Genomic DNA, 20,464 nt, shown 5'->3' on the forward strand with positions numbered 1-20,464 from the left:
GTGTATCTGTGGAGCCAACTGTGAGCTGCTGATATTCGTTGCCGTCATTCCAGCTTTGAAATTAATACAGCTAACCTGAATGGCTGTCTTCTGTAAAAAAAAATGTATCAGATATAAGAGAAAAATTCATGTCGTTCTACAAGTAAACACAGTAAATCTTGCACATTAAAGAACCTTTTCTGTGCATTTCCCTGTCTGTAGTTGTAAATATAGCTGTCACTCAGCACATTTGAGCATGATGTAAGTATGGAAGCTGAGACTGTTAAGCTTGTGTTGAATGAAAGCACGCTTAAGGCACCCTGAACTGGTCATAGATGGCATTTATATGGTAAGCAAATAGACCTCACCATGAAAATGAGCTTTTCATAAAAAAAAAAAGAAAAAGCTTAGTTTTTCTGTGCATTTGATACTGGGAGATAAATATCTTATAAATGATAGCAGTTCACATGGCAAGTGAACTATTTTATCATTTTTCTTTTTCTCCCAGCAGGCTGTCTGAATTGAGCAATCTCTGCCAGCTAAAGCACAATTTGGATTAGCAAAAGCCCCACTGATAGGTCAGCTTAACCCGTAATGGAGCAGCTTAGGCCATGTCTGCATGATTATAACATTCTTAGCAGCCTTTTTCGTTGCATTCAGATGTTACACTACAAACATTTCTGTCTGCCTTTAAGCCAAACACAAATTTAGATCACAGGGACATAAAGTGATGCACTTTTAAAAATATCTCTGTATATAAGATGCATTCTGACAAGACACCTAATTGGTACTGTTTTATTTTTTTTAAATAAATGTCTAAATCATCTTCTGTAGCTGAGAAAGTTTCCAAACAATACTCATTTCTTATTTACGCACAATTAATGTAAAAGTTATTATCTTGGACATGATCTTGATGTTTCATCTGTTTGCTGAATCAAAGCATCACAGTGTCAACTTGAACAGCATTTTAAATACTTTCAGACACACCAGAACTTTCAGCTGCGAGACTTCATTTAGAAATGCTGGCAGTTATATGGGTATAAACGATATACACTATATTTTTCTCTCGTAATTTATTTTCAGCAGTTTGGTTTGTGGCTGCGCTTGCAATTGGAGCTCCCCTTAGTCTGCTCCATCGGTTCTGATGCTAAACTAAACTGTCCCACATGTCACAGATAACAGCATGTAAGTGTGTGTGTGTGTGTGTGTGTAAACCTCAGTGCACTCACCTACACTAAGGATTATTAACAATACACAGCGATTCTCAGCAGCTTTTTCAGCCCAGTCAATAAGCAGGTACAAGAGGCCAAGACAAGGTTAAAGGTTTTAACAGTTCATAAGTGGTGTTGTCAATGCTGGAAATTGGTTGAAAAGGAGATTACCAGAAAAATCAATTGTTCTTTCTTGCAAATGACAGTCGAAACCTCTGTGTGGTCTCCTGATCACACAATTCACTCTGAGGACTTTCGACTTATCAGAGGGGATATCAACTATAACTATTAAAGAGGAAGCTCTCACAGAAATTAATGTGTGTTCTTTCTCTCCTCTCATTAGTCAACAAAACAGCAGTTTTTGTTTTTGGGGCCATTTGGGGGGTGAGGGGGGACATGCCATTGAATGTTTCCGAAGATGGACAACATGAGAGCTTTTAAAAGTGAAGCCTTAACATCTGGATGGTCCTCTGGAGGCCGGCTGCATTAAAGGCCCTTAAACCCCTCCCCCTTCATGTTAACTAATGGGACATGGGTCAAACTAAAAGCTCAAGCTACATATGAAATACATTTTTCCCCAAACATAAGTTTGTCATTTTACATATTCTTATTATGCTGGTGTATGTTCCAATGTTGATTTTTCTGATATGTTTGATTGGTTTTGAAATGTCATGATTGATCATCCTTATACACGTCAATGCACACACTTTTATTGCAGACTGCTGCAGGGCAGCCCACAGCGTTATGAATGCAGAACATCTCGAAGATAATGAGATAAATATTGTGCTACTGATGCTAAGTGTAATGGTTTACTCTCAGAATGCTTTTTTTCTCATTTCTTTGCAGCTACATACAACTGTGGTGATTGATTGATTGTTGTTTTCAATTATGCCATCACCATAAATAAGTGTTAAGACTATCAGACCGTGTAAAGAAGAGTGAACTAATCAGAATGACTTGGTAAATGTTTTAGGCAAGACATACTATTTTCACAGTGGGAAAATACTAGGAAAGAGTTCATATTTTCCTTCGCACCACTAAGACACATCACTGTCTCCAGCCTAAGTGCTAGAATGTTGAATGTTGTCTTGGATGAGTTTCACGTCAAGCTAATTTGACAAAACAAGACACAATAACAAATCCAGTTTTCAGGAAGCTCTTGAGGATTTTAAAATTGGCACTGATAACCAGTTTCTACACACTTTAGCTTTTCTTCATATCTACCATGGAGCCATTTCCATGCTCTTCTCTCTTCTCTCTGGCTACAGCCCACATCAATATTTGACAGTGAGTACTATGCTGGGCTAACCTGCTCAGATGACCTGCCACAGCAGCTGAAAAGAATTTAACTTGCGGTGACAGTGTTTGATTGGTATTTGAGGTGTATTAAACATATGTGAAAGATCTTTGGGCAGAAAAGAGAGTGAAAAGATCTATTTCTCTCCTCACTATTTTTTTTTACTTCCCTCTCTTTATGTCTGTTGGAGGAAATAAAAGTTGTAGGCTTTCCAAATGTAAAGATGACACATTCCCAAGCATGTGTATGGAGCTATATATAAAATACCTGGAGCATAGATAATATTTAAAAGGATTAACACATATCTGCAGTGCTCACTGAGGATGTCATTATCAGGAACCACAGACTGACAATTTACTGACAGCGTCAACATGTCTACTTATCACACATGTTTCGCGCCATCTTTAAATGAAATACGCTGTTTACAAAGGGCTATCAGCACAGCATCATAAATATGAAATCAGACACACCAGCAGGTTTCCACACTCACCCAGTAGAACAGACTCACCCCCTCCCCCCATAGAGAAAATCATTGCCGTTTGTCACATTTAGCTGCTGACCAGTTGCAGCTGTAAACTGCTGACAAAACACTCCACATACATTTTGCTTTCTTAAACTCAATAAGTAAAGCCCTTCAATTTGCCCCACTATTTAAGGATCAATACACATTCCACTGATATTCCGTGTCGATGCGCTGCTGCACATGTGTCATGAGTCTTTCTGGCACATCTGGTGCTGGAGGCACTACTGCAGTGGACATCCAGAGGAATTACAATTCAGTGACAGTTTTATCCTGTTATTAGTCCACTACTGTTTTTAATTAAAGTTCCTCAATGATTCAATTTAAAAAAAAAAGAAAAGAAATTATAATAGAAAATGTGGAACATTTTGAAATGGAAAGCAGCAGGAAGAGACGCTGTAGACATGGATGTGTAGTGATAATGAGTTTAATTGGTGCATAACAACGAGGTAACCCACACGTCATTACACAATCAGCAAGGATTTCTTCCTCTTCTTTTTCTTTTTCTTTTATTTTTTCTTTGACCAGCACTTCACACAGTCTGGTGTATCTGATCCAGACCTGATCTCGTCTTCACTGGCCCTGGAATAAAGAGAGTTACATGCTAGAGGCAATTCTCGTCACTGTCGAGGCTGGACATTTAACACCACCATCACCATTAGTCCTTTGAGGAATTCAAACATAAAACAGAAGGCTGGAGACTCTTGAATCATAATGTATCCCATATTATTTCAAATTCAAATTTATGGATTGGCGAGTTAGCTAAGGTAGCTGACCCTTTTCTGCTGGTCATTATTTAAATATTTTAGAGCTGTGGATAAAATTTGTCTTTCTCATCTTCATTCCCCTACTCATTTTAATTCACAACCGGCCACAAGGCTCACACACCATTTATCCCTGTGAAAGTCCCACTGAGCTTGAAAATAGTCTGTAACAGAGACTAAAAGGTGACAAAGCTAATCATTTTTATTTTAACTAGTTTAAGTTGTTCAGTTGTTAAACATGGAAATTCAGTGTTTTGAAAAAATCTTGTCCTTCTTCACAGCTGATTATTAATCATGTACTAACTTTTAAGTTTGGCAGTTTAAGGTAAGTGGAGAATATTCGTACTCTTCCCCACTTTTCCAAAATACCATTCATCCAAAATCAATCCCAGTGCATCTTGTAGAAAGAGAGTTGTGACAGAAAATCATCACACAAACTTGCACTGAACAGCAATATTTAACTTCTGACAGGCTCGCTGAGACAAACTTGAGTAGACATAGAACTGAGGTTGAAAGGCTGCCATGAGTAGACTTAGTCACTGCTAAGGTTTTCTAAATAAACTCCCAAAGGATCCTGTCTTATTCTAAACTGGAACATTTATAGCCCAGTTGGTATACTTTTTTGTTCATAGCGTTCCTGCCTTTAACACGTCCCTTAGCAGAAAGTGTAAATACCTAAAGGTTGATAAAATATGTAGACCCAGAAGTAGTATTACTATTCTCTGTGCATACAGAGACTGACGCTGACATTTCCCAACAGTTTTATGGCACACATTACCAATTTTTGCAATCTGACAAATGGCAAAAGTAACACATTTGCCTGCTATAATGTTGCCCTGATATTCATCTTGACATTTTGTGAGTTAACTTCAATTTCTACCAAAGGAGAAGACAACCGAATTCTCTGAAAGAAGTTCTGTCCGTATCACTGGATATGTCAACTAATGTCTTGCACGGAAGATGAAGAATTTGTGCAGCCTCTTCCTTCGTGGTGTCACACTGACCTACAACTCTATAATAAATGGGAGGGGGGGGATGAAGGAAAAAGTGACTGTGATAGGTAATTTCCTGGAAAGGTTCATGTTCAGGTGTTTAACTGATGGTGCTGCCAAAAAACAGGCTCCTATAAGCTTTTTCTCTGCACCAAGTTGAATATACCTCAAAGAAAGATACAGGAAGAAGCAGGCAGATCTTATTCAAAATGAAACTGTTTTTGCTCTCTGCGCAGAGAATGAAATCAGACACAGATGCTGTTTAATTTCCTGTCTTTAATGACCGGCTTTATTCCATTTGTTTCTCTCTTCAGCCATATGGCTTTGCTGTGTAAAGCAGTTTAGAACTTCTGTAGCCACTTGTTTATCCACACACTAATTGATGCCCTTCAATCGTCTTAGATGCCATATCACATCCGCCTGGGTGAACAGTGTGTAACTGGAAGTGAAAAATACCAAATGCTGGGAATGTTCTCATTTTGAAAAATTACATTTGATAATTTTGCACGTACTGTCAGACTTCGGTTACCTCAGATGAACCTATGGTTTATCAGTTCAGCGTGAATGAGCAGTGAAGGAGGACGTCATGTAAAGTGTTGCTTTGTATGCCGCTGTCGGGTGGTGCAGAGTTTTAATCTGTGGTCAACTTCAGCGAAATGATCGGATCTTAAAGCGTCTGCTGTTTTCACAGGCTGGGGAATCTATCATATTCAAAGTGTCATATTAATTGGTTCTGCTTTACTGAGTCAGATCTGTAACATGTCCAGGATGTAAAGTTCAGCCTTTCACTCTGATGTATTCAGGTGTGACTTCCAATTACAGCTGGCCATTTTGTGTTGTTCCCTCGTGCAATATCTAGTACACATCTTGAAAGTGCTTTAGCACACCAAGAGAATACTGTTGGAAGATGCACAGATAAAACATGTATGCATAAATGTCAAACCTATTGACCGGCCTGTTATTACTGTTTGTATGTTCTGTTACTGCTCCAACTTAAACATAAATGACGAATGACGTGGCCGGTGGTGACAGCTCTTTTTTTCCCTTTGGGTGTGTTTGCTGGTTCTGCTGCATGACTGCTTGTTTCTGTAGTGGCAACATCAGTAACAGAATATTGAGGGCAATTGTGATCAAATTGAATGAGTGTAGCCTGAAGTGCTCTCATCAGCTCATCCAAAGACAAACAAACAAACAACAATAAAAGGAGAAACAGAATCATCTTTCAGAGGAGTGGCAGACTGCTTTTGTTTTATTAGAGCACATTATGTAAGAATTTTATTTTTGGTTTAAGCTTTGTACTGTATATTTATTTCTAGGTTTGTGAGGAGAAATCAGTGGCTTTTTATAGTCTGTAATGTTAAAACCAGACACTGAAGTTGAAAAGAGCAATATCCTTCTTTCAGTATCTGATTTGAGATAAGATTGCTTCCATTTTCTCCCCGGACTTTAATACAGTTAAAAATAGACTCATTTTCCAGCTCATATGTGCTGTTATGTACTAATGATGCAGGATTCCAAACATCCTCATAGTTTCCCTCATCACCACCCTGCATTTCATGATGTTTTATGTCCAAAGGGCTTCTGAACACAGCTTCAGATCTCAGCGCTGCAGTCTGGTGATGTGGGGAGAGAAGTACCTGGCTTGCCCACTGTTGGAAGTGGGATGGTCTTTAGGGGATCTCAGGAAGAGAGCGGGGAATAAGGTTTTGATCAGGACCAGCTGTCACTTCTGTCCACAACTATTCTGTTGAAGCCCACAGTCTTGCAGAAGTACAAGTATAATGGGCTTATTTTAGAGTGGGGAGGCTGTGTTGTGTTTTAATTAGTCCCACCATTTTATTCTTCTTGCCATTCAGACGTGGTTTACTTTCCACTAAAACAAAACGTACTCAGGAGATACCAACAACAATAATGTAGTTTGATAACATTATTTATTTATGAGAGGACAATTTGGCTTATATCCCACCAGGCTCAGAAATGTTCATTAAATGATGAATTCAGACTTATGTATGGATAACTTCTGTCTGTGATTCATCAAGGTCCAGAAGACTGGATGTGGTAGAAAGCAGAGTGCTGTTGCACACTGTAGGGCAACAGCATACAGGATGTGTTTTAAATAGTTAGGACAGAGCCTGAACCTGCCCTCTTTAAACTAGCAAGAAGAGCCAAGAGGACAGAGAAGAAATATAGAAATCTCTTACAAAACAGCTCAAACTTGAACTATTTGTGTTTATGTAGGATCACTCATAGCAGGAAGGTGATTGTGAAAACATGTTTTCAGGGCCTCCGATAACATTTAAATGACAAGAACCTCTTGACTCTCTCTGACAAAATTTTAGAAACATCTTTGAGCACGATGCACTACAATTCAACTGCACCAGAAAACCATGACACTGACCACTCGGAAACATTTCCAACCAAAACTGAACATTATAGGATATAGGTTGCATTTGCTAAATTGTAGTTTAGTTTGGAGAACTTGAGTATTGAATAAATGATTCAGTAGAACCCATAAAAAGCAAAGAAATTGATTGCCTCATCTGGGAATAATTGTGGGAAGAATAAGAAGTGTAATAATTGGAGAAGAAATGAGAAGTGTCAGGGTGATGTGGTCTTTGTAGTTAAATTTCCACCACACCTTTATTACAGGGACAACGTATGAATTAATGAATGTGGAGACAGGAATTGATCAGAGAGCTGTGATGAAACATCATCACCTTCAAGAGTCTAATACTATTTTTATACACTATTTTAGTGAAACTCATGGGGGTTTTTTTGTTATTTTTTCTGTTAGGATGTCAGTATTTCACATTTCTGTGCTTCGCACTTACAAAACAAAATATTCATGTACAAAAATTGCAATTTAGCCTTCAACAGGTCTCTGTATATTATACTATTAAATCCAATGCAGAGTCAAGTCAAGCCCACCTGAAGGATCCTTTCTCTACGCTCAGGTGGGGAGGTCAGATCTGGGTTGAGAAAAACAAAAACAAAGCAAACTCTCCACCATTACTTGAGCCTGATCTGATCATCCAGAGTGGCAGGATACTCTGTTTGTTTTCCTCCTGAAAGTTGCACCTTAACCGTGACAAAACAATGCCTCCCACTCCATAACAGACCCTGAGACCCTTTGCTGTGGCCCGTAGGCTTGTTTTTTTATGTGCGCCAAACATGTGCGTATCCACTTGTTGAAAGCCGAGAGAAGAATGACTCATTTGACCGTTTTCTTTTTTTCGCTCTCCACTTCTCAGTAAACCAATGTATTTGTTCTTTGTACTGCTGTAATCACAAACATGTCACTCAGCCTGTAATAATGGGATTATCCATTGCAAACTGACCACAGTATCTCTCACTTCAAATGTCTGGGCTGACTGTTGTTGATGAATAGCAGCTTACAGCCTCGGCTGATATTTGCAATCAGACTCAGAGTAACACCTAAATATAATTACCTGTTTTTATATATATATATATGTGCATATATATTTTCTGTTGTCTGTCTGACAGTTAAAGCTGGTTCACCGAGAAAACTGTTTGATACTTAAAATAAATTAAATAAATTTCTTCCCATGCCTCTGGGATTAGTTTCTGTCACTGGGTCAATATTTAAAGCATTTTTTTTTTTAAATGACATTAATATATTTCCACCTCAATACCACTGTATTATTTTTTTTTCCAGGAATTATCTAAAGGATTAGAGTATTCTGCCCACATCACCTGCACCGTCTTCAAAATTTGCTCACTGAGGACTCAAGAGCTTGTTATGAGTAGACCCCTTTAGAATAATTGACTGTATTTGACATGACATGGAGGAAACGTGGTGGACTGATACTCTGCAGCAGGGCCGTGATCAATCCGAATGAGAGACTGGGGGAGCTTTTATTTCTCTGCCAGAGTTTATTATACAGAACTTAGCTTCTCCAGAGAAACACCACTCCTCCAGAAACAGATTGGACCTATTACTGTCTGGGAATGTAAATTAGCATGATCCCTCACCTCATCATGCCTCAAAATATTCCCTTTACACGAATTTGACAGAACATAATGAAACATTGAGTTAAATGCTTGGGCATGTTCCAGAGCACTATTGCGGTGGGCGTTTAGGAATAAAGAGTTGTGATTATCTGCTGAGATTAGTTTCTGTCTCAACAAACACAAAGATTTGCTGTGATTTGGTATACTGCATGTACTGAATGATGAATCATCCTTTAGGGACGACTGGACTTGCTCTGGATCTGGATTTTGTGTGGGGTTGGGTGTAAAATGGTTTCCTTCCTATGCTACTGTACGCAGTCTAAATACCACTGCAGAAATGTAGTTTTAAAAGATTGATTTTCTTCTTTATTATTTATTTGTCTGACTTTGATAATGTTTGAGCTACATTTAATGGATCTGGCTGCAAGGGATTTTGTCAACATTTTTACAAATTATAGAACGGTAATGAGACTGCATTCAGATGCTTTCCAGGGAAGTTTAATGACTCTCAACCATTTTCTGTTCAGTGAAGTATCACAGGCTCACATTCTGAATGAGCTCCTATTAGACTGTCTGTACTATTTATTTATTTATTCATATTTATTTTTGCATCTATTAATGCAACAAAGGTAATTCTCCTGTAACATTCCTGTCATAGCAGACATCATTAAAAGTTAGTCCATGCTCTAAGTATGAGGCACACTTCTGTTTCATATGTAAATAAAGCTTTGGACATGTGTTGAAATGAGAGAAAGTAAATGTTACGTGGTTTGTCCTCAGTCTGAGGAAGTAAACAGCAGATGGTTCGCTGGGCCTCTTTAGCGCTATGGATTTCATTTACCTACCCACCTGAATGACCTATGTTCAGCGGTGCAGCTGATGCAGAGAGAAAAAGAAAGCCAGAGTTAAGAGTGTGCTCTTGTTTACTCCAGTTCCACTAGATTGCAAGGCCAGAGGAGTCATTTGCCATGCCCAGAGAAATTAGCTTGTTTATCAGCATTTTGATTTCCGTCCCGCCTCATCGTCCCACTGACATTTTCGATGTACATGATCCATGACTGATTCCCAATCAAAATGGAGCCTCAGTAACACAGCAAAGTATTTCGCTTGTGCAGTTTTCATTGTTTTATAATTAAATGTATGATGATTAGCATTGAGCCCAGTGAGGACAATAGCTTGTTATGTGCATGCCTTCAACAAGGTAACCTTGAATGTTGTACATCTGTCCTGTCAATTGGATATGCTCCAAAGATGCACAGCACATTACCAGTGAGACACTGCAGCTCATGTCCATACAGTGGGATACCGGTTGTTTCAAGGTGATTTCCTGTGCTATATCAGAGGGTTTTTTTTTATTACCATAAATGGTGATGCTGCAACCTCAGACCACCTACTGTACATTGGGGTTGAGTTAAATGGCAGACAGAGATGAAGTCCTTGAAAGGTTACAAAAATCTTTAGCCATTCATTACTGGAAGGAGGAAGTGTGGAAAGTGATGGAAAATAATGAAAACTAACACTCTTTCTAGTCACTGTGCTATCTGTAGATATGTTTAATATCCCATTACGGGCCCAGAAGTAACCACAGTTCTATACTGTCAAGAGACAAACATAATCCAGAGGGAAATTACCCATCAGGAAGGCAATACTGTTACTGAGATGCAATTACCAGGCCACTTGTGAGACTTTCAGCCCAGTATCCATGGGTGTGTGTGTGTGTGTGTGTGTGAGGGTGGTCGATATGTGCATAACAGCTCTTATGTTTTGCACAGTAAATTGGATTCTTTGCTGGAGAACAGTTAATTTAGAATATGTCCAAGATGCAAATGATTGATGTGACTGTATCGTTACAACTGTAGGTTTGGGGTGCAGGGCAGCCTAATGGAAAAAATATATATATTGCAGGGAGAGGGAAATAGCTTTTATCACAGAATTTATGTAGAATTTTTCTGCACTAACTCTCCGAGTCTCCAGATGGAAAAATTTGTATTTTTGTTTGCCTGTTTTTCCAGTAATTTCCAAGCAAATATTACCTAATTTGAGGAGGCAAAAACAGTGTACATGCTTAGATTCTGCTTCATTTTACTTTATATTGTGTAGCTCCTGTGCTCTTATTTGTTAGTAGTTAAATAAATGGCATGTCTCACAGAGGATTTAATGTACCAATTTAGCTCTGAATCACATAGCCTACAAACAAAGAAAACAGCATGGATTGGAATGAACATCAGTGTAAACATTTGATAAGGATTTGCTTGAGGCGAGTGCCATGCTTTATTATTGATACAAAAATAGAAACTGCACAAACAAGACATGCTCTATGATATACTTGCCTCTACACTGTCATATCCCACAACTCATTCACACAGACCAAAGTGAACATAATATTCGTGGCAATGGCAAATGAATTCCCGTTATTCCCGGGATAAATTTCTCAAGCCGGGACATTTCTATTGTACTACAAATTATCACCTTGAATCTGCTAATTAATCACTGCCGCCTTCAGTGAACAGCCCCTAACCTTAAACATACAGAGAGAAGAAGAAAAGACCTGCCTGCACCAATTGCATTGGAAGTGCATGTGCATAAGAAATAAAACTGCCTGCACAGAGTGTGAGCCTTGCATGCATAATAAATGTATGACAAAACAATACCCCAGGCACCCCAGTATTAATGATATGCAGCGAACTCATTATTAAAGTTCCAAAACAGCTCCTGGAGTAACACAGATGGAGTCAATTAAGCAATGAGCATACTTGCTTGCCTGCCGTTTCATCTTCTTTCTTTTATCTCTTGCATATTACTCCGTGGATGTAATTAGCTGTATGTTTCTCCTCACAACATAATGTCCAGTGATAATAACAGTTATTTTCACTTGTAATTTCAAATAATGTACTGCTTAATAAATGTACCAAATTTGCTTGCACTGCATTCTAGGGTATTTGATTTGCACTGTGAGAGGTGTTGAGGATAATACTGTTCTAAGCGGCTTTTTTTTCTTCTTCTCCTGTTTGTGTTCCCAGAGACCTGATGCCTTCAACACTGGAGGGGCAGATCACCATGGAGAAGACGCCCAGCTACTTTGTGACTAACCATGCCCCAAAGCGCATCCACTCTATGGCCAGGGACATCAAGCTTATTATTGTGGTGCGTAATCCTGTCACTAGAGCCATTTCAGACTACACACAGACTTTGTCCAAAAAACCTGAGATCCCCACCTTTGAGGTTCTGGCCTTTAAGAACCGGACGCTGGGTCTCATAGATGCTTCATGGAGTGCGTTGCGTATAGGAATATATGCGCTCCACTTGGAGAGCTGGATGCAGTATTTCCCTCTTTCCCAAATGCACTTTGTCAGCGGGGAGAGGCTCATCGTGGATCCCGCGGGTGAGATGGCCAAAGTGCAGGACTTCTTGGGACTGAAACGGATCGTCACAGACAAACACTTTTACTTCAATAAAACTAAAGGATTTCCGTGTCTCAAGAAGCCAGAGGACAGCAGCACTCCCAGATGTCTCGGCAAGTCTAAAGGGAGAACTCACCCTAAAATTGACCCGGATGTGATTCGGCGGCTGCACAAGTTCTACAAGCCCTTTAACATGATGTTCTACCAAATGACCGGCCAGAACTTTGAGTGGGAGCTGGAGGAGGACAGTGAATCTCGTAGCTCTCAGGACTAGTAGACTGCGGCATGGCACGGAGCAGCCACACCACCAGCCTTCTCAATAAAACTATTGTCTCGCTTTGTCTTCAGAGAGTGCTTGAGCCCGCCAGTCAATCATGGCTGTCATTGCAGTTGTCTGTATCCATTAGCAAGAGTTTACTGATATGCTTTTTCTCTCCCTTCAATACTAATGTTGTTGATGGCAAATCATTATTGTATATACTAAACATGAAATATATTTATATTTGTGAAAAGGAGATGATTTATTCCTTTTGTTTCTAAAGCATAGAGCAGATTTAAAAATCATGTTGACTATGGCAATGCATGCGATGAGTTAAGTGTCCTTACCTCATGAGCCCTAAGGCTAAACTCTGCCTGTTTCTTCTCCCTTTACTTTCCTGCAGTTTGTTGCCCTCACACCCACTCACCAGCATTCAGTACAAAAAGATATTCTATTTCAATGGTTAAGGCCATGAAGTGCTCTGTATTTTGTCTTTTCACAATGTCCTGCTGCTTTAGAAGAAAGAGAAAAGGGAAAAATGATAGACATGTAGTACAATAATCCGTTGACATGCTCATCATTTCAGTTGTCCATATTATGAGTGGAGACAATCCTTTTCTTGTGAGTCTAAGTTTACCAAAGTGTTAATTTACTCAGTGTCAGTATTCTGGTTGCTCTGCACTCATTAATTGCACACATATTCAATAAGAGAGCTGATGTACAGTGGCCATGATTCAATAATTGGATTGTTTCACTGCATAGTTGAACATTAGCATACTGATGACCATGCACTCAGATGTGGTGCTGTATCAGTGGTTTTGGCATAATTTGACAAATGAATCCATGTCCTACAAATATCAAGGGTTAGCTGTGAATGAAACAACTCTGCAGCTTGACAAAAACAATTTTCCATTTCCAAAACATACCCAAAATATCAGTCAACTGTTGGTCCTGGACTGTTTGCCTCGTGACCCTCCTCTTGTGGTGGTAACACATGTTGGTGCGGGTGAAGATCAACACCGGAAGGACCGAGCAGAAGTTTGTTAACAAACATCTGCTGTGGCACGGTCTTCTGTCGTTAGAGATTAATGGCGTGTTAAATAAACCGCTGCTGCTGGAACAATGTCAATGTCAGAGAGAATTTGCTGTCAAGGAAAAGCTACATACATGCCCAGGTATAAATTACCAAGCCATTACCGTGTGTACTTAACTTGAATGAAATAATGTCTTGCCAGGGAAATGTGCTGTAACCAGAGGTTTACTACCAAACACTTGTGATCAGCAGGACAAACTGGGTGGATGCTTGTGTTGAACATAACATGGTTTTGCTGTGAAATGCTCCTTTATTCATGCAATGAAGTAACATGACCCATCATCTTTTCTTTATTGTTTTTATTTTTTGCATAACTCGCTGTGGGTCTGTCTGTTGTCTCTGGACTTTTCATCAATTGAGACAATCAATACAGTCAATGAGTCAATAAATACAGTCTGCTACACATCGTTGGTTGCTACAGCTATGATGCATTGCTCTGTTAATCCTCCCTGTTCTCTGGCCATGGATGGCTGGATTGGTTCACTCTCTGCAGACCTCTCTGTCACCCTGGGGAGGCCGGCACCAGCAGCTACTTACACAGAGCAATTGATTCAATCAAAGTAAGCACTACACTGCCCTTTGTAGCGCCAAGCCTGAACACTTACCTCTGAGTCTCACTATCCCAGAGTCACAACTTCCACTTTGAGGCTTTTCTGGGCTGCCATACCTTGGTGTTTTCTCGACAATCTCTCTGCACTTTTACCCCTCACCCCTCGTTCCTCTGAGCTGTTGTGGTGAAGAGGAAAGTCATTTCACAAAGGTACAGTGCTCTGTATAAAGATAACTAGCAAGCAAGACGTGCTAATAATACATTAACACCCCCCCCCACCAAGCTTTAGAACATATATAATCCACCTTCCAAACCAGACAGTCCCTCCTACTCAGTGTAGAGACGCTCAAAGAGAACCACAGAAGGCTCCTACAGTGTTATTAGGACAGATGAGGATTCATTTTCCATCTATGAATATGCACTTGTGCTGTCATTTGCATTTTCAGGATCACACGCATGAGGGAATTCCTCTACTCCAACGCTGAAACTTGGATCCAACCTCTCATTAACAGAAACACACACACTCACACCTTTTCCTTTTGTATCTCTTGCTTGTTTTAGGTACAGGAAGAGTATTGCGATACCTCCTGCGAGAGTTACGATGCATGAAAGACATGTTAAGCTATCCTTCATGTGTTCCTCCCGGTGGGGCTCTTGTGGCATTGTACTGTTCATCAGTGTTTCCAGCATCAAGTAAAGAAGACTGTGATGACGAATGAGCGTGGCCTGCTCGTCAAACTGTCACTGCTTTATAGCTGTCGCTTTAAAATGAAGTACACATTCATGTTTGACAGTCATTACTGACAATTTGGCAAAGAGTTGAAATGGTAATTCACGGCGTGAAAAACCTACCTCAAAAATGATTTTCAGTTTTCAGCTTGTGTGTTTATTTTTGGTTGAAGGGCTATAATCTGTGTATGAGAGGTGCTTTAAAGTGTTGTATTCAGTTTTCTGTCATATGATCTATAATTATATACTACTGAGGGGCATAATGAAAGGGTACAGCAAGCTCTGTTTGAACCAAACCAGAGTGAATAGTTTGGGCTGTAATGAAATGAATCTTTAGAAAAAAAAAACTCCAGCAAAGTCTCCATTACGGCCACCTAATTGGTTTTTCACTTCATTTGAGTGAATGATTACTAGCTGCGTAAGGAGGAACAATGGTGTCAACTTTTACAACAAACTTTGCACTAATCCACTCTGAATTAGGCTCTAAATGTCCTCCTTTTAATGTCCACTGTCATGCAAATTCCTCAAAAACAAATGCATGTGGGTCAAAGGTTTCAAATTCTGCAAAAGAAAAAGTATTTGTATTTGTTAATGTACAGTCAAGGTTTTTCCAATAGCTGTGAATAATTGGAAAAACAAATATTCACAAAATGACATAAGCTGGAAATGAGATGTGACTGTACAACATGCTCACGCCCCGCAAAAACAAAACAAAAGAATCATTAATTTATCCACACTGCAATTGTAATCACATGGAAATGTTCCCAAGGTGGCTTAGTCCCTCACTGAATTTAGCTGCTCTCCCTTGCACCAGAATCATATGGATCACCAAATTATGAATTAAGAACAATCCCCGCTTCACTCTCTACACTCATCATTTTTTCTCTATTTTTCAATATCTTTGTCTTCAGGTGTGTGGAAGGGTCATGGTTATCAGAACATGAGGACAACATATCCACTTGTTGCCAAGGACAACCTGTACATTGCTGACTAAACATACTGAAATTCAGGACCTCAACATAAAACGTCTATCTCCTCTGTTTCTTCAGCAACACTCCCCATTTCCACATTCACTAAAAAGTTCTATGAATGTTAAATGTATATAAGTATTGCCCTGCTCAGTGGAGTAAATGATATTCCGCCCCATTTTTGAGCTGAAACTGATGTTGAAACTGCAAAACTGAAGTTGCTCTAACAACCGTCCAACAGGACTGAAATTAGTTTTAAAAACGCCCTCAGATCAACAGTTCTTGTCGTTTCCACAGTCAGAACCAGGAGTACTCATCTCTTTCTACTGCTGCTTCCTGAATCAGGAACTTCCTCTTCAACCACCTCAGGAGAGGAAAAGCATCCTCTCATAAATCTTGACTCAAAACCCTCTGTTCTGTGCTGTTAGGGTGATTTTCCATCGCCACTACACTCTGATTCCTGCCTACACGCAGGTCTGTGTGAAGTATTTACAGGGAATGGAATTTAATTTAATCTTGTCTGTTTTTATAAATGCCTAGCTATGGCCTGAAGGCTTGAAAATACCTCTTTTGAGCTCTCTGATTGGAATCATCACATTTGCCGAGGAGAAACAGGAGAGCGTTCAAAAATGACAGAAGCATCAGTTTGATTGGCAGTGATTTCACAGACATGCAGGTTAGGTTATTATTACAACTGACATGCAGAAAGGTCCAGCACACTTAGTATGTAACTTTTTTTTGTAGTATTTTTGTCCTGCATATGTGTTGTTTACTTTTAATTCAGTTCTATTCTATTAATTAATGAGATGCTGTGCGTTCAGTGCAGATATTGGGGGTGTTTAAAGGTCAGCTTGAGCAAAGATGACTCCAACAGCAAAGAAAAGCCACTTGGCTTATCATCTAATCACCAATTAAAGAGTAATCACTGAAAGATAAACCTGTTGATAATGTAGCCCAATAAATTAGGAATACATAATTAATGTATGTTTATTGATATCAGCAGAAAATCGCATTTAGTGCTCAAACTGTGCTATGATGATGTGCAATAATCCAGTTGTGACTGAATAGTATTAACCCAGTAGTTTCCCCCACCCTTCCCCTTTTAACACCCACAACAACAAGAACAACTCCTGCTTTATTTATACTACTGTATTTATTAATAACAATGACCACAGCAACTGATTCCACATCTTTGAGTTCAAGATGTCAGTCTGTCTTTTAGACATTTCTCATGTGTGACTGGTTGAAGTTGGCACATGGGGTCCCAGTCTTAAGGACCCAGCTGGTTTCTGTTGTAATCAGGGAGAGCCAGGTGACTGGAATTAACTAGCTGCTTGGAGAGAAATCTCTTTCTGCCTAAAGGATTTCAAAACACTCTTCTCCTGCAAGTTTCTACAAGAAATCATTAGTGAACATTTTTCTCTGCAAAATATGAATGTGAAAATGCAAATGAATTATTTAAGGAGATTCTTCTCCCCCTTAAATGACAGGCACTCCTCTGTGCTCTGCAGCCCCTTTCACTTCACGTTTCTCAACATATGACTTATCAGAGACACAGGGATGGTTCAGTGTTAACATTTTATACAGTGTGTTACAGGTGTGTGTCCAGGTTTTCACGGGACAGTTTCCATCTGTGCTGTTAAAATAAGTGGTCACTCTGAAGTGTGTTTCAAGCATCAGGTCTTGGCAGATCATTTTCTCCAAAGCAGAGTGAGATTTGAAATCAGATTAATATTCTTAGACTAGGTTTCTGTTCCTTTCTTCCAAGGTAAACATTCTTTTGAGTGCATGTTAAGGTCTGGCCTATATAAAGTACTATATGTAGTATTTCAAAAACATAAAAAAGAAGAAAAGCCTGCAGAAACTGGTGTAAGCACATCAAGTAGTGTTCATGCTAAAAGGTTTTTCAAAGACTAAATTACAGACTTGGTTTAAGTGAAAATGATATGATAATGATAATGCATGTATATACATAAATATAAAAAATGGCACAAAATAGACAAAGGTACAAAATAAGTATATAAAAACAATTAGGATGTACATAAAACACCCATTGTTGCAATGTTTCTATTAAAGAATTAAAGAACCATCCTGAAAAATGAAAAAGCTTCTTGGTAGAGCAGAAGGCACAGGATTTTAGCATTATTTCATCATATTCTCACTTTCACATCAAAGTAAAGACAATTAAATTAGTTTGTTAAAGTTTATTAAATCAGTTTAGAAAATGTTTATCTACCTGCAGCTTCATTTAAATCTATAATACTGTAAAATGTGAATATCTTCATCTTGACCTGAGGGGAAATGTATGTATTGATATAATTTGTAGTTAGAAGCAGATCACATTAAATAGCCTACGTTGACTTCATGATGGGTTTTAATAATTTAAGATTACCATATATCTGAATAGCTGATCAGTTCTTTAGGTCTGCCTGTCACCGAATAGGACATGAAACATTTGAGGAAGACTGTATGGGGAGAACAAATGAGATGAGAATGTAGTGCAGAGAAAGAAATGTGAAAATATGTGAAAATCTTGAGGTAAATGAATGTAGCTGCATGAAACTTGGACATGCAAACAAAAAGCAAATAGACTGGAAGAACTGGCCAAACACATGACTTTTAAATGTTTCCAGCACTCTGGGGAGAAATTCAACATTGCTATAGCTCAAGCCCCTAGGTTCTTAAATCAGGTCATCCAGGGCTGGAGTCCTGCAGACGCTTGAGCCTCCATAATGGTTAACAAGCCACACCTGGTCTGTATCTACTTGGCACCAAGTGTGGCACATTAACTATCAAGAGGGATCATAAGGAGGATCAAAAACTTGAAGGACACAAACCCCTAGAGGAGCAGAATGGAGTGTCTAGGCTGCAGGCTAAAACAGGGAAGCCCAGCGCTTCATTGGGAGAAAATCTCCTCTAACGTGGTCCTCTGTCACCTGGAACTGAGGGCCTCCGTAGAAGCACTAGAGCGGAAGTCTAGTTTTTCAAGGTCTTAAAGAAAGGACAAATCTGCTGCAGAAACTGAACTCTGGTGAACTTGAGGGTCTGGCAACCAGACAGCCATGAAGAATGTAATATGTAGTGTTTGTGTTTCTTACCCCCCCCCCCCACCCCAAGTGATGTCTCAGAAATTATTACATAAGACATCTGAATGGGTGTTGGGTTATTGTAATTAGCGAGAATGAAATCACTGAGAAAATTTCAGGAATGAGCTCTTTAAAATAATGAAGAACTTCAGAGTTGGCTGAAAGACAGCAATATATTCCTCAGCTCTGCTGTTGGAAAGATACAAAGATTTTGAAGTGTTAAAAAGAGTCCAAATACCACAACTGTGACGTGTGTGTTCATGTATGTCATGCAGTGATGCTGAACCCATCCTAAGATCAGCTGTGATGTTTGGGTGTGGAACATTCAGATAACTGGAGTCATTCAGTTCTAAAGATAAACAAAACACATCCTCAGATGAACCAGCTGCAATATCAGTGTTGGGTCTCAGAAATGGATGAGACCTTTCATAACATAAAACAACAATAAAAACAATTTGTTTTGGACAGAAGCACACAGGAAAGTAATATATCCTTGTACAATAAGCAGAAAGTGAAGAAATGCAACATCATAGGAAATAGGCTAAAATGAAAATAATATGCAGTTTTTATCTAAAAAGGCAAAATTTAGCCTTCTCCAAAATGCACTGAGATGATGAGTCTTGGGGAGCCACATTTGAGTTGCATCTTAGTAAAATACTTCCCAGTTTTTTACAAGTCTGTATTTTACAAGTCTGTAAATCTTAATTATATTTTGTAAATACTAGATACCTATGTGGTACAGTACTGGGCCAGAAAACAGAATTTTGGGAAAATTGGGAAATTTGGTGTAAACAAAAATCGAGACTTGGGGGAAAACAGTGTTAACAAAGCCAATGAAATTTGCTTCTTCAATTGTGAATTCAAACATGTTCACATATTTTCTAATGCAATTGGCTTTTTTCACATGTGAACGAACTCTCCACAAAAAAGTTTTCACTAGTGAATTACATGTGTTCATATGTGATTTTCACATGAAGAAAGAGTTATCCTGTACTGGATTACACAGTTAATTTTCACATTTCAAAAGGAGTAGGCAGTTTTTAAAAAAATCTCTGATCCAGTTTTGAAAAAGTTCAAGTTCAACTAAAATGAAATAAAAACAAGCTTATTGAAAAACAATTAGTATGTAACTGCCACTGCCAAAAATGCATGCTGTAACTTTAAGACAACCTCTGCATGACCTTCTTCTGTTTTCTGCTTTTGAAAGCGAAGTTTGTTTTTTTTTAACTTTGTCAAAATGGAGCCACCTTTTGACACATTAGCTTTACTTTCTTTAAAAGCTTTTTGTTACAGTAACACCTCTCTGTACTCCTCTGTTTCAGCTCACCAGCTCACAGACAGGTCAGCTGCTGTCTTTACTGTCTTTTTGATTTTTTTTTCTTCTTTCTTTTTTAAATAAATGTATACAATAGGAGGAAACAACATGCATCTCCAGATTACAGCATAAAAAACTGTTTGCATTCATCACTACCAGCCATCTTGGTGTTTGATGCATTTTAATGCATCAGTCATCCTATTTAGTTCATTCTTTATTCTTTATCATTACCAGAATGTGTGTTCGCCAAAAAACAACTCTTTCGATCCAATAGACTTTCGTTTTCTATACTTTTTTAAATGCAATAACTAAGTAGTATCAAATAACA

Source organism: Scatophagus argus, chromosome 16 (genome assembly GCF_020382885.2).
Source record: "Scatophagus argus isolate fScaArg1 chromosome 16, fScaArg1.pri, whole genome shotgun sequence".
Taxonomy (NCBI): Eukaryota; Metazoa; Chordata; class Actinopteri; family Scatophagidae; genus Scatophagus; species Scatophagus argus.